General features: G+C 32.4%; 1 long non-coding RNA gene across 1 annotated transcript; it reads left to right on the top strand.

Moving 5' to 3' along the window:
• Positions 1-12,164: 12,164 nt before the first annotated feature.
• On the top strand, positions 12,165-13,084 carry LOC120089992. Its single transcript, XR_005485365.1, has 2 exons — positions 12,165-12,230; positions 12,536-13,084. It is a non-coding gene; the product is annotated as an uncharacterized LOC120089992 (long non-coding RNA).
• The last annotated feature ends 380 nt before the right edge of the window (positions 13,085-13,464 follow it).

Raw genomic sequence — 13,464 nt, 5'->3', positions numbered from 1 at the left:
TTGGTATTTATAGGGTTTCAGGGTAAAGACACTTCTCTCTTATGATTGCTCAGATGAGATGACTTTAATTCCTTGACTGATGCGCCGAATATTTATCACCGAAAAGCTGAATGTACTTATTATCGTTAGTGGCTGTCAGCTTAATTCAGATTCGACTGTCATCAGCTTTTTGTCCCATCACGATTAATTATGCCTTTCATCCAGATGTGCCCACCAAGTTGCGCCGACCAAGTTGCGGCAATCCTTCTTGAGCAAATGTTTACGAACACAATCATCGCAAAGCCTTGCGGTAATGCTGCACTCGACCAATGATTTCCTATGATCGCAATTTTCGTCTTGCTTCAACACATATTCTGCATAAAAATACAAAAATCAACTGTTCCTCTTCGATGAATGCATGCAACCGCAATGTAATAAACTTAATACTTTTTGGACGTAAAATAACACATTTTATCAATGCAAGCCAACGTTGTTTAAGAACTTAGCACTATGATAACGTGCATTTTTGCCCATTATCACCTACCATGGAAAGTAATCAGTGGTTGCAAGAATGTAAGAAAGTCCTACTGAAAACTTAGGTGTTACAAGACCAACAAGATCAAGTCCCATGCTTCGAAAGGCCATGAAGCTACAGTCGGATGGAGAGACTCGGGTGGTTGATGAATGAAGTGTGCATAGTATTGAAAAGCCTCACACTTCTTTGCATACTCCATTGAATCTTGGATCATCATTGGCCAGTAGTGACCCATCCTTTTCAGTTGGAAATGCAACTTAGGTTCAAATTGATACACACCGCAGACGCCTGAATGTGCTTCTTCCAAGGCCTTCATTGACTCCTCCTTTCCAAGGCATCGAAGAAAGAGCCCTTCAAGGGACTGGCGATATAGAACCCTTTTGTAATAAATGAAGTGAACAGCTCTTCTTTGAATCTTGGTTTTATGGCGGAGGTCGTCTGGAATCCTTCCATGCTCAAGGTAATCTATAATGGGTTGCCGCTAGTCTTCCGCATCAATTAAGTAGACAAATATCACTATTGGGTTGTATGTCCTAAAACTCGCAGTTTGTAGAGTTAAACATTTTCTATTGTCAATAAAGATGTTATTCAACATTTTTTCAATAAAGTTGTTATTGAATTTGTAAATTGCACTTGTAAAGACTAAATCCAATAAACTAAGTTCCATGGCTATTATATGAATACTTGAACTTTATGTGGAGATATAAAAGTGGATTAGGTTTGAGTAAATAGTCAAAATGATCTATAGTATACGAATAAGGTTGGGTGCCTTATTCTGGTAACATTATAAGATGCGACCCACTCTATAGTTGTTACAAGAAGTTGTAAAGTGCTACAGACGAAGTGATCCTAATTCGTTCATGTCATGACATGAAGAGTGTGAGCGTCCTGTACAATGAGTTTACGTAAGATCAGACCAAGAAATAAGTCACTATTACTTTATAACGTTGTTTACTGTTTAAGACTGACTATTTCACTTAGATGACCTAGGTAACTTGATCTTAATCCTAAGCTAACTATGAACTTTTATTTATTTGAGATTATCCTTAGATTTTCATAGGTGAGGGTTGGCTTAATAGCGCCGGCTCAATAAGCCTCCCATTTCAGGGATAAGACCGGGTAGATAGCTAGGGACATAGGGTGTAAGACGGAATTCATGCCTACCAGATTTAGGGATATGAGGAAGGTTATTCTCTTGAATACTGAATTCAGGTCTTGAACAAGGGGCCCCACCCTCTCATTGGCCCGAGAGGGATCCGGTTTAGTGATTGGATCACAAACCAATTGTTCATTAGAGGTTCAACAGAATTTAAGGAGCAAGACGTAATTTCAAGGGTAAAATAGCATTTAACCCACTTATTACGAACAACCTGTAAAGGATCAACTTACTAATTATGGTTAAATCAAATAGACACAAATATATCTACAGTGACAGGAGTGCAACTATCGAGCTATAGTGGTGTGGCTCGGTAGTTAACCAATATTGATTAATTCGATCTAAAGAGTTTAGCCAATTAATCTCAAATCGTTGGAGCTCATGATCTGTAGGTCCACAAGGTCCCTCTACTAGCTCGTAAAACATGAACACCTTGAATTAGTAAATTGAATGAATTTGGAATGAATCAATTTGAAATGTTCAAATTAAATTTAGGGTTTGAATTTGAATAGTTCAACTTTAAATTAAGGTTTGTATAATTATATATATAATTAATTAACGTTTAATTTATCGAAATTAAATGAAATTGGAGAGTTTATAATGTTTAAATATTGATTTAAATATTAATTACATGAATAAGATTCATATTTAAAATTAAGTGTGATTAATTTAATATTTGATATTAAATTGTTATTTAATTAATTAAGTATGTTTAATTAATTAAAATCAAATTAATTTTTCAAATTTAGTTCAATTTGAGAAATTGAATTCTAAAATTTTGATTTAAATTGCTTTTGAATTAATTGAAATTAAAATTCAATTTGTATTTGATATTTGGGATTTTAGTGGAAAATTCCAAAGTTTCACCAACTAGTAGATGGAACTCTACAATTTACACATCTATTGCACTCAATCTTCAAGTTTGAGATGTCTTTGATTGAATTCACTGATGCCTGTATGTAGTTGAAAAATAAAAACACTCCAATTTATGAGAATTTGAGAGGACGAGGATTGAAGAACTAGAGGAAAAAGTTCCTACTGAGTTATTCTCCTTCACCCGAAAACTCATCCCTTTCCCTTCACAAATTCAGTTTAATTGTGAGTTTCACCACTCAAATTCAAGATTGAGAAGAGTAGAGAAGATCTCTTGGTAGTTCACTGAAGATTTGGAGCTGAGAATTCGTGAGGACCAGCTTGGACCAGAGAGGAATTCTTCAAAGGTATGTGTTTTTTGAAACCATCTTATTACCCTTTGAACATGCTTATTTTAATGTCAAAATTAAGGTATTAGATTGCTTAATGATCCTAATTTCTTCCGCTGCTTGTTTCTATATTCCAACAATTGGTATCAGAGCATCATTTAAGCATTCAATTTGGTTTAATTTTGGTTTGGTGGGTGTTGTTCATAAGTTGTATGAAACTGATGAACTGATATGGTTTTTTCTGAGTTTTAGTATTGTTTTCTCTTCAATTATGTTGTAATTCTTATAGTTGACTCTTGATTGATGGGCCTTAATGTGTGATTAAGTGTCTGTAATTTGATTGGAGTCATTAGAGTTGCAATTAGGATGTAATTGAAGAAAGAAGTGAAGAAGGTCCAGCAGCAGGAACTGAATTTTCAGCCATTGCTCAATACTTGATGCACGATGCCATACTCGAGCAACTCGATAGCATTTTGTGAAATACTCGATGCATGATGCCATACTACTCAACGCTCATACTCGATGGTATTTTGTGAAATAATCGATGCACGATGCCATACTCGATGGTACTCAATGTCAAACTCGATGGTATTTTGTGAAATACTCAATGCACGATGCCATACTCAATGGTACTCGATGTCATACTTGATGGTATTTAGTGAATACTCGATGCATTTTTGCATACTCGATGCTTGAGAACATACTCTATGCTTGATGATACTCAATGGTTTTTACCCGATTCAGTGCAATTTTGAGCATCGGAGGTTCAAGTCTAGCTCAAGGTGGTTCGAGCAATCCAGAAGTGTTTTGGAGTCGATTTTTGCTGATTTTTGTAATAATTAGGCATTTGTTTGCTTGAAAATGCCAAAACTAAAACCATATCAGTTTGTGTTTAATTATTTATACATGCGATGTATGTTATAATTAAATAAATCTTAAAGCATGCCATGTAGATTTAAAATCCCACCATATGAAGCATGTTACATGCATTGAAAGTATGTTATAAAGTGTTATAATATATAGTATGCATGTATAGGGTTTCAAATGTTTTAATATAGATGTTGTATTAAGTGTTGAATGTCTTTGATGTATGTTATGGATGCTCAGCATGTCTAAAATTTTGTAAGTTGTTATAAAATTTGGTTAGATATTTAAAATCCATAATAAAGATAAGTTGCATGCTCACGTAGGTTAACCACCTGTTTTAATAGTTAAAATAGATCAACATTTTGTAAAATATGATTACAAACTCAACAGGTATATAATCTTGTCTAAGGCTGGAGGTTTTTAAATTGACGATCTACGGAACACCTCCTACCCAGATTATGGCCGAATAATTGAGTGTTGTTAACCAGTTTTATGAGTAATACGTGAGCGATGCGAGATTTTAAAACTGGTTTATCACCTAAACATCGTAGGTTAAATCCAAATATAAACGTTATACTTGGATAAACACCTAAACTTAGGTTTCTTAATTAGCCGGAACAAACCTAAATAAAGAATATACCCATACAAATGTTAGGACACTTTAGTGGGAGTTTAATAACATATATGATATGCTATTAGAACACTTTAGTGGGAATTTATTAGAATGCTTCAGTGAGAGATTAATAACGTATACGATAAGTTATTTTTAGCTCTCGCGTCCCTAAGAGTTCACATCGAGATTCATGCTTCGTTTCGTGCGATTATGAACCTCGACTGCTCCATTCGGAAAGTGTTGGCATGAATCAAGATCAGGTGAATATGGGAAGTTGTTCATAGTAAAATCAAAAGTGATGTTTTGAATTTAAATCTCACGTCCTAAGATGTTCACACCATGAGATTTATGCAACGCTTCGTGTTGATTATTAACCTCGACTGCTCCATTTAGAAAGTGTCATTTCAAATGTATACGATGTTATTTTTAAACATTAATTATATCGAATATAATTATCAAAATCCTAAATTGAATTTGAACATTTCAAATTCACTTAATATTCTAATCCAAGGTTTAATATTTTACGAGCTAGTAGAGGGTCCTTATGGACCTACAGATCATTAGCTTCAACAATCTTATGGTTGGCAAAATCCCCGCGGGACTCCACTCCAATCAGGGCGGGGAATCTCCGGTTTGACCAGGGATGGGGGTCAAACCGGGGATCTAATTGCATTCCCGGTCGGGGAAAGGGAGGGTATCCCTGCCCCATCCCTGTCCCCAACCCCGTCCCCGATTAAACTTTTTATTCCTTAATATATATATATATATATATATATATATAATTATATATAAATATATTATTTTAATATATAGTATATAATAAAAAGGGATGCCATCGCGGGGACCCATTTCCCCAACCCCGTCCAATACCACCTCCATGCAACCAACTTCAAGCTTTGACAACCATCTCCGACTATAAACTCCAATAAATTTTATCTTCGATAATCAACTTCGACTACCACTTCCAACTATTATAAGACTGATGATTATTAAATTATGTTGTAGAGTTGTTGATTATGTAAATATTAGTATTTTGTCTACATTAAATGTGATATTTATACATAGAAATTTGTAAAATGTATTTTTATTTAATTGAATTCACATATCAAATGAGTGTTAAGAATGTTTGGAAAAATATGTATATAGTTGAAAAGTATGTAACATATAACAAAATATATATATAAAATGGGGATTTTTTCATGGAACATTTTCTAGTAAGAATTAGTGAGAAATGGAGATTTGTTCTGTAATGATCGAACTGAAAGTGAAATTGAAGAAGAAATGTGGTGCCGTTTCATTAACTGCAAGATGATGGGGGAGATTCAATTAAAAAAAAGTTCATGAAAAAGTAAAAATATATAGCAACAATTGGAAGAAGAATAAAGAGAAGAAAATGACGATAAAATTCATGGAGAAAAATTAGGAATCAAAAGTTTTAATTTTCCTTTCGTTTCTCAATTTATTTAACCGTATTTTTGTAAGAATTGTAGTGGGTCAATTGTTATTTATGACCCTAAAAAAAGAGAAAGAAATAAAGAAAGAAAAACTTTTAAAATTAAAGAAAAAGAATTGCGATCCCTATTTTTTCAAATAAAAATGGGTAGAATTATTGAATAAAAAGTTTAAAAAAATAGTAATAATAAAAGCGTATTATTCAGGGGCCTGTTTGGTAACCATTTTATCTTTTTATTTTTGTTTTTGAAAATTAAGTCTATGAACACTAGTTCCACCTCAAAATTTCTTCATTTGTTATTTATTTTTCACTAATAATTTAAAAAATCAAGCCAAATTTTGAAAACTAAAAAAAATATCTTTCAAAAGTTGTTTTTGTTTTTGAAATTTGGCTAAAAAATCAACAAATCCTCATAAGAAATGTGGATGAAATAGACTTAAATTTTTTTAAAAAAACAAAAACAAAAAACCAATTGATTACCAAACTGGATCTTAGACTTCAAAAAGCACAAGATACCTCAGACATAGAAACCAACTCTAAACCCCAAATACAGACATAAAACAAATAACTCTATATCTCAAACACATATTTGAACTTCACGATATAGAAATCTACAGACATGAACTCCAAATATTTTATCTCAATTTTGTGTCCCAAACAACCCTTAAGGATGTGTTTGGTATGTGATAAAAGTAGAGAGTTGAGTTGAGTTGAGTTGGTAATTATTATCTGGAGAGAGAAATTATTTGGGGAGTTAAATTGTCTGTGTTTGTTTGAGTTGGTAATTATTGTCTGTGTTTGTTGTGCAGAGTTGAGTTGGGGATCTGATACAATTTTTTGTGAATGAGATTAGTTCTATTTTTTTCTGTTTGTTTTTTATTTCATTCTTTTATTTTTTAATTTTCTTTGTTTGTCGAGTTATCAAGGTTCGATTAATATTCGACCTATTTATGTCGAAACTTCAACCTTCGACAACTCTAATATACATATTGTTTCCAAGTTTTCTTTTGTTTGTCGAGTTCTCAACGTTCGACCTCTACATTAATCGAATCCTCAACCCTCGACTTTTAGCCTCGAGTGGATAAAAAAAGGTTTTAATAACTATAAATTAACTTATAGGCTTAACAAACATAGATAATAAATATTCACCTAACTCAATAACTCATATTCATTTATCAAACACCTCCTAAGTATTTTAAAATCACGGTCAAACGAGCAATAAAAGAGTACCGCGTGCATAAGCAATAGAGGCTTTAAGCCTTTGGAAGTATTGAGGAAGCTTTATCCGAGTAGAACTTCACATCCTTTCTTGACAACGATATAGATATTGATTCTGAGGAAGACGTGAATGTTGATCTTTGCAATCCAACCTGGCCGCCGTGTCTGCTCCAATTTAAGTCAATTTCATTCTGCCCTTTCTTTCAACCAATAATTCAAACTCTGCACCATAGTCAAATTGGAAAGCTATTGAATCTGTCTTCGAGAAAAATGGGCCTCGACGATTGGGAACTCGTTGATTGCAATGAAGACGACGAGAAAATGCATCGCTGTGACGATCAGAAGATCGTTTTTGCTCCAAATCGAACTGATCAATCTGTTGTTTCTGTTTCACAAGTTTCCGGCGAGAAATTGATCGGCGACATGAAAAAGGAGTTGGGAACCGCCGCGGAATTAGATGTGGCGATGGAGAAGAGAAAACAATGGGGGAAAACGGCCATTTGTTCGTTTGGAATTGCTGTGGCGGCTTCAGTTTGCTCTGTGTTATTGGGAAGCCATAGCCACCACCGAGGCGGAGCTGCGCTTGTTAATAAGCGCCATTGTTGAAGGCTGAACGCTGAACGCTGAACTCAACACTCCATTACCTTACTACAGACCAAACTAGCAAAGCATGTATGATCTAAACACACCTTTTTTTTTTTTTTTTCTTTTTTTTTTTTTGGTAAAATAGGTTAGTATTGTACTTTGAAATTAATTCGATTTTAATTTTTATACTTTTAATTTTCAATTTTAGTTTTTATTTTTTTTAATAAATCTTAAATTTAGTCCAATTACTAATTTATTGTTGATTTTTCTAAACATCTTTTTTTGTTATCAATAACATTTTTACTATAAATTTTTAAAAGATATTCACATATTTTATTTTATTTTTATTGCATGAAAATTATTATTACTATTTAATCCATTTTGGTAAAATATGATTGAATTTAATATTTAATGTAAGTACTAGGACTATAATTTGATAATTGAAAGTAGAGAGATTAAAATTGAACGGACTTCAAAATATGGAAACCAAAATGGTATTTTAGCATTTTTTTTACAACAACTGCAATGATGGTGAATTGAACCTCTAGTCTCAAGATAGATTGTCTCGAGGTGGATAGTGCAAGTGTATGCCAATTGAACTATATTCTTGTTGACAATTTTTTTTTTACTTGTTTGTAATTGTTCTATTCTCATCCCTTCTAATAGGGGTGATAGTCGTTTTGATTTTGTCGGTTTTTTAATTAACGAAGAACCAAATCGAACCAATCGATTCTATGAAGAAGAGATCCAAACCGAAGTAAAGAACAACCAATGGACTGGTTTTTATTTGGTTTGATTTATTATCCATTTGGTTCTCGGTTTTTGACATTTTTTTTTTCAATTTTTTTCCAATTGGTCAATATTGCTAATTTTAAATTAAAGTTGAGTCCATTTCTTTTCTTTTTTTATTTTATAGATTGAAAATGAGCATTTTTTAAAAAAATTTTCTAGGCACTTTCTAAATAAAAAATATATCTACTCCATAATAATTGGTATTTTTTTTTCTAAAACAATAAATATATATGCATCGTAATAATTAAAATACTAAAAGATACCTAATGTTAGAGTTTATTTTTAAAGGTATATATACTCTCAATTTGGTTAGGTTTTGATTGATTTTTCCAATCAAAACGGATCTGTACCAATACTTTTTTATTTTCTTAAAATATAAATCAATGTGTCCAATTTTATACTAAGAAACTAAATCAAACCAATAGATCGATTTGGATTGGTTCGATTCTTCTGTTTTTTGGTTTTTTTTTTTTTGTACTCCCTTGAGTATTCTATTTTTAAATTACTTCATCAAGCTACAAGTTGGTAGGAGAATTCTGACTTATAGCATTTAAAATAACTGTTGTCAACAATGTGCTAATCAACCGTCAATTTTTTTTAACAGTAACACAAAATGACACCTTGAGTCCTAAATGTAAATTCTTTCATCATCTGAATGTAAATTTCCATCTCCAAATCTTTTCAATATGACAAATTTAAACTCCTTATTCATGTGTGAGTTATCCACAAATAAAAGTTAATTTAACATCAGAGGTTTTACAATCATTAAAGGATTGTTGATTGAAAGTTTACGAGTTTGATTGTAACCAATCCCATAATTTAGGAATAGTCTGTGCAATTTTATCTTTAATTTTTTATATGTCGCTATTTAAAACATAAATCTTTACAAGTTTATTGAGAAATTTTATAGATAAAAAAAGGTCGAACTATTTACAGAAATAGTAAAAAAATAACGTTGATAGACACTGATTGACTTCTATCAACGTCTATCACATAGTATCAATAATAGACTTCTATCAGTTTCTATCACTTGATAGACACAGGTAGACTTCCACCAATCTCTATCAGCTTCTATACAAAAATATTAAATTTTGTTATTTTGTCTAAATAATTTTTTTTTTATTTTCTATTTTTGAAAATCTCCGAGTTATTTATAACTTTGAAGTACAAGTACAAATTATAATTTGTCGTAGATAGAAGGATATGATTGAAATTTTAAAGCAATTAGTTAGAGAATATGACAAAATTTTAATATTGCGAAACATGTAAAATAGGTGGATCCTCCCATAATTACTCCTGACACTTAAAAACAATTTGAAACGTACCCAAAACCATTTAGCACTTTAACAAGTAATTAATAGTATGTTTCAATGGAAAATATCGTACCAAATCGTTGATATTGTGTTGACAACAAACCTAATCCTATTCACTCAAAATTTTAGCGTTTTGATGAGACCATCATGGATAGCTCATAACAATGATTCACATGTAATTTGAATCACCCAAATTGGGGCTCAAATGAAGAAGATGTAATTGAAACAAATTTAACGGAAAAACCCAAATTGACGTAGTAGATTTTTTTTTTTTTGTCAAAGTTGACCAATTGAAAAATGTCACTTGAAGAAATGGAGGAGTAACACATGGTGGACTTTTGATTTTTTAATTGGTTTTTAAAAAGAAATGAATTTAATATTATTTTATGTTTGTGTCTATCGCCTAGTTGGACACATGGTGGATATATAAACATATTAAGTTTGTTGCTAACAACTAGTTGAGTTTAGATATCCATTATTCAATTTTCTTTTACCAACATTCAATTGCTCAAGTTGAATTTGGTTTTCACCTACCTCATCTCTTTTTAAACTCAACATCTTCTCCAAATTATAATAACAATTTCACATTATTTTTACAATCCTCCATAATTCATTAAGCCCCCATTGTTGCTCTCTCAAAGCTTCAATTTTTTCTTCTTTTCATCTTATTCTTGAGAGAGAGATATTGTATTGTGAGGATTGATTTGTTGTGAACTCAAATGTGTAAATCTACTCTTTTAGAGAGTTTGTCAATTCTTGTTGGGTTTTATGTCCTAAAACTCGTGATTTTTAAACAATAAAACTTATTCTGAAAATTCAATAGGTTATTATTGAATATATGAATTGCTTATTTCGTTTTAGAAATAAATCAAATAAATTAAAAGATCTATGATTTTTACATTAGTACTTGAACTTTATGTGGAGACATAAAAGTGGGTCAGGTTCGAATAAATAGTCAAAATGATCTATAGTATATGAATAAGGTTGGGTGCCTTATTCTGGTAACACTATCGGATGTGGCTAACTCTGTAGTTGTTACAAAGAGTTGTAAAGTGCTACAGACGAAGTGATCCTAATTCGTATATGTCATGACATGAGAAGTGTGGGCGTCCTGTGCAATGGGTTTGTACAAGATCAGACCACGAAATAAGTCACTCTTACTTTATAATGTTGTTTACTGTTTAAGACGTGACTATTTCAAAGTGATGACCTAGATAACTTGACCTTAATCCTGAGCTAATTATGCACTCCTAATTATTTAGAATTATCCTTAGATTTGCATAGATGAGGGTTTGCTCAACAACGCCGGCTCAATAAACCTCAATTTCAGGGGGTAAGACCGGGTAGATAGCTGGGGACATAGGGTGCAAGGTGGAATTCACTCCTACCCATTTTCAGGGATAGTAGAGAGGTTGTTTCTTTAAGTGCTGACTCTGGGTCTTGAATAAGGGGCCCCACCCTTTCATTGACCCGAGAGGGACTCAGTTTGTTGATTGGATCACAAACCAATTGTTCATTAGAGGGTCAGTAGGACTTAAGAAAAAAGAGATAATCTTGGGGGTAAAACAGTTATTTGACCCAGCCGTTATTACAAACAACCTGTAAAGTGTGAACTTACTAGTCATGGTTATATCGAGTGAACATAATATATCAATAGTGAGGGGTGCAACTCTGGGCTTTAGTGGAGTGACCCAGTAGTTAACGAATGGGGGTTAATTCAATGTAAAGAGTTTAGCCAATTAATCTCGGATAGTTGGAGCCCATGATCTTGTAGGTCCACGAGGTCCCCCTACTAGCTCATAAATGGATTAGCCTTAGAGTAGAGTGATTTAATTTGAAACGTTCAAATTAGAATTAAGGAAATTAGTAATTATATGTGATATAATTACGTGTTTAATTTTCGAAATTAAATGAAATTGAAGAATCAATTAATATTTAAATATGATTTAAATACTAAATTCATGATGGTGGAATTAGTATTAAATTAATTTAATATTTGATATTGAATTAATTATGATTAATTAAATTGTTTGATTAATTAATTTTTATTAATTTTATTAGAAAATTAATAAAGATTTCAATTTTGGAAATCAATTTAGAAAATTCAAAGTTGAAAAAAGATGGAAATTGGAAAATCCCAAAAGTGGGATTTCTCCACTTTCAACCAAGTTGTTCACACATTTTCCACCATTTTCTTGAGTCAATCTTCCAAGCATGAGGTGCAATTCATACAGCAATCCTCTTTGTATGATAGTCTCGTAATAAATGGAGAAGATTGGGCTGAGAATCGAGCATGCATTTGTAATAGTTTTTGCTTAAAAACTTGAGGTTGAAGAAAGTCTTCTTCTATGGTGATGTAGTGACTTCTTCTCCAAATTTCCTTAATCCAAACTTATTTTGAGTTTAACAACTCAATCTAAGGCACCAAGAGGATCGTAGAGAAGGCCTTGAGGTGGTTCAAAAGCAGATTTGGAGAAGATTTGCAGATGGAATCGATATTCAAGTGTTTCTTCAAAGGTATGTTATGAAACTCTCTTATTAGTTTATGAGTATGCATTATTTAAAGCCAAATTAATGAATTAGAATACTTATTGATCTGTTTTATTTCCACTGTGTGTTTTTCTAACTCTAACAATTGGTATCAGAGTATCATTTAAGTATTCAATTTGGTTTAATTTTGGCTTGGTGGGTGTTTTTCATGAGATATATGAAAATGATGCACTGATATGGTTTTCTGAGATTTGGCATTTAAATTCTCATTGATTCCTTTGTTAAATTTGTAATTGGCACTTGTTTGATGAGCTTATATGTGTGTCCAACAGTCTGTAATGGAGTCATTAAAGTTGAAATTAAGTTGTAATTGAAGAAAGAAGTGAAGAAGGCCGAGTTGCAGAAATCTGAATCTGAGCTTTTGTCCAAGCATTGTTGCAACACTGCCCTTGAGCATTGCAACGCTGCTCATATTCTATCGGGGATCGAGTTTCAATCGAGTGTCGAGGAGTGAGTTTCAAACTGGTCAAGCAGCATGCATCGAGTTTGAACCGGTTTGACGAGTTTGAATCAGCCAACTATTTAGCAACGAGTTTTCAACCAAGGACCGAGCGAAGATGAGCGAGTTGAGCCGGTTTTTTACTGATTTTCTCCAGATCCTGTCCGGTTCGGCCTCAAATGGTTTTTGGCTGGTCTGGTTCAAGCTGCTCGAGTATGGTTTGGGGCGGTTCGAGTGGTCCAAAAGAGTTTTGAAACTATTTCTTGTTAATTTTTGTAATAATTAGGCATTTGGTTGCTTGAAAATACCAAAACTAAAACCATATCAGTATGTGTTAATTATTTATACATGTGATATATGTTATAATTAAATAAATCTTGTATGTGCATAAAGTATGCCATGTAGATTTAAAGTCCCACCATAGGAAGCATGTTATAAATGTTAATATATAGTATGCATGTTTAGGATTTCTTTTATTTAATATAAATGTTATATTAAATATTGAATGTCTTTGATGTATGTTATGGATGTTTAGCATGTCTAAAATTTTGTAAGTTGTTATAAAATTGGGCTAGACATTTAAAATCTATAATAAATAATAGTTGCACACTCACGTAGGTTAACCACTTGTTTTAATAGTTAAAATAGGTCGTTAAACTTACAAAACTAGGGTTACAAACTCAACTGGTATATAATCCTGTCTAAGGCTGGGGGTATTTAAGTTGACGATTTACGGAACACCTTCTACCTGGGGATTATGGT

The sequence above is a fragment of the Benincasa hispida genome, chromosome 11 (assembly GCF_009727055.1).
Source record: "Benincasa hispida cultivar B227 chromosome 11, ASM972705v1, whole genome shotgun sequence".
Classification (NCBI taxonomy): Eukaryota; Viridiplantae; Streptophyta; class Magnoliopsida; order Cucurbitales; family Cucurbitaceae; genus Benincasa; species Benincasa hispida.
The sequence above is the reverse complement of the archived record's forward strand: the minus strand, read 5'-3'. Positions and strand labels throughout refer to the sequence as shown.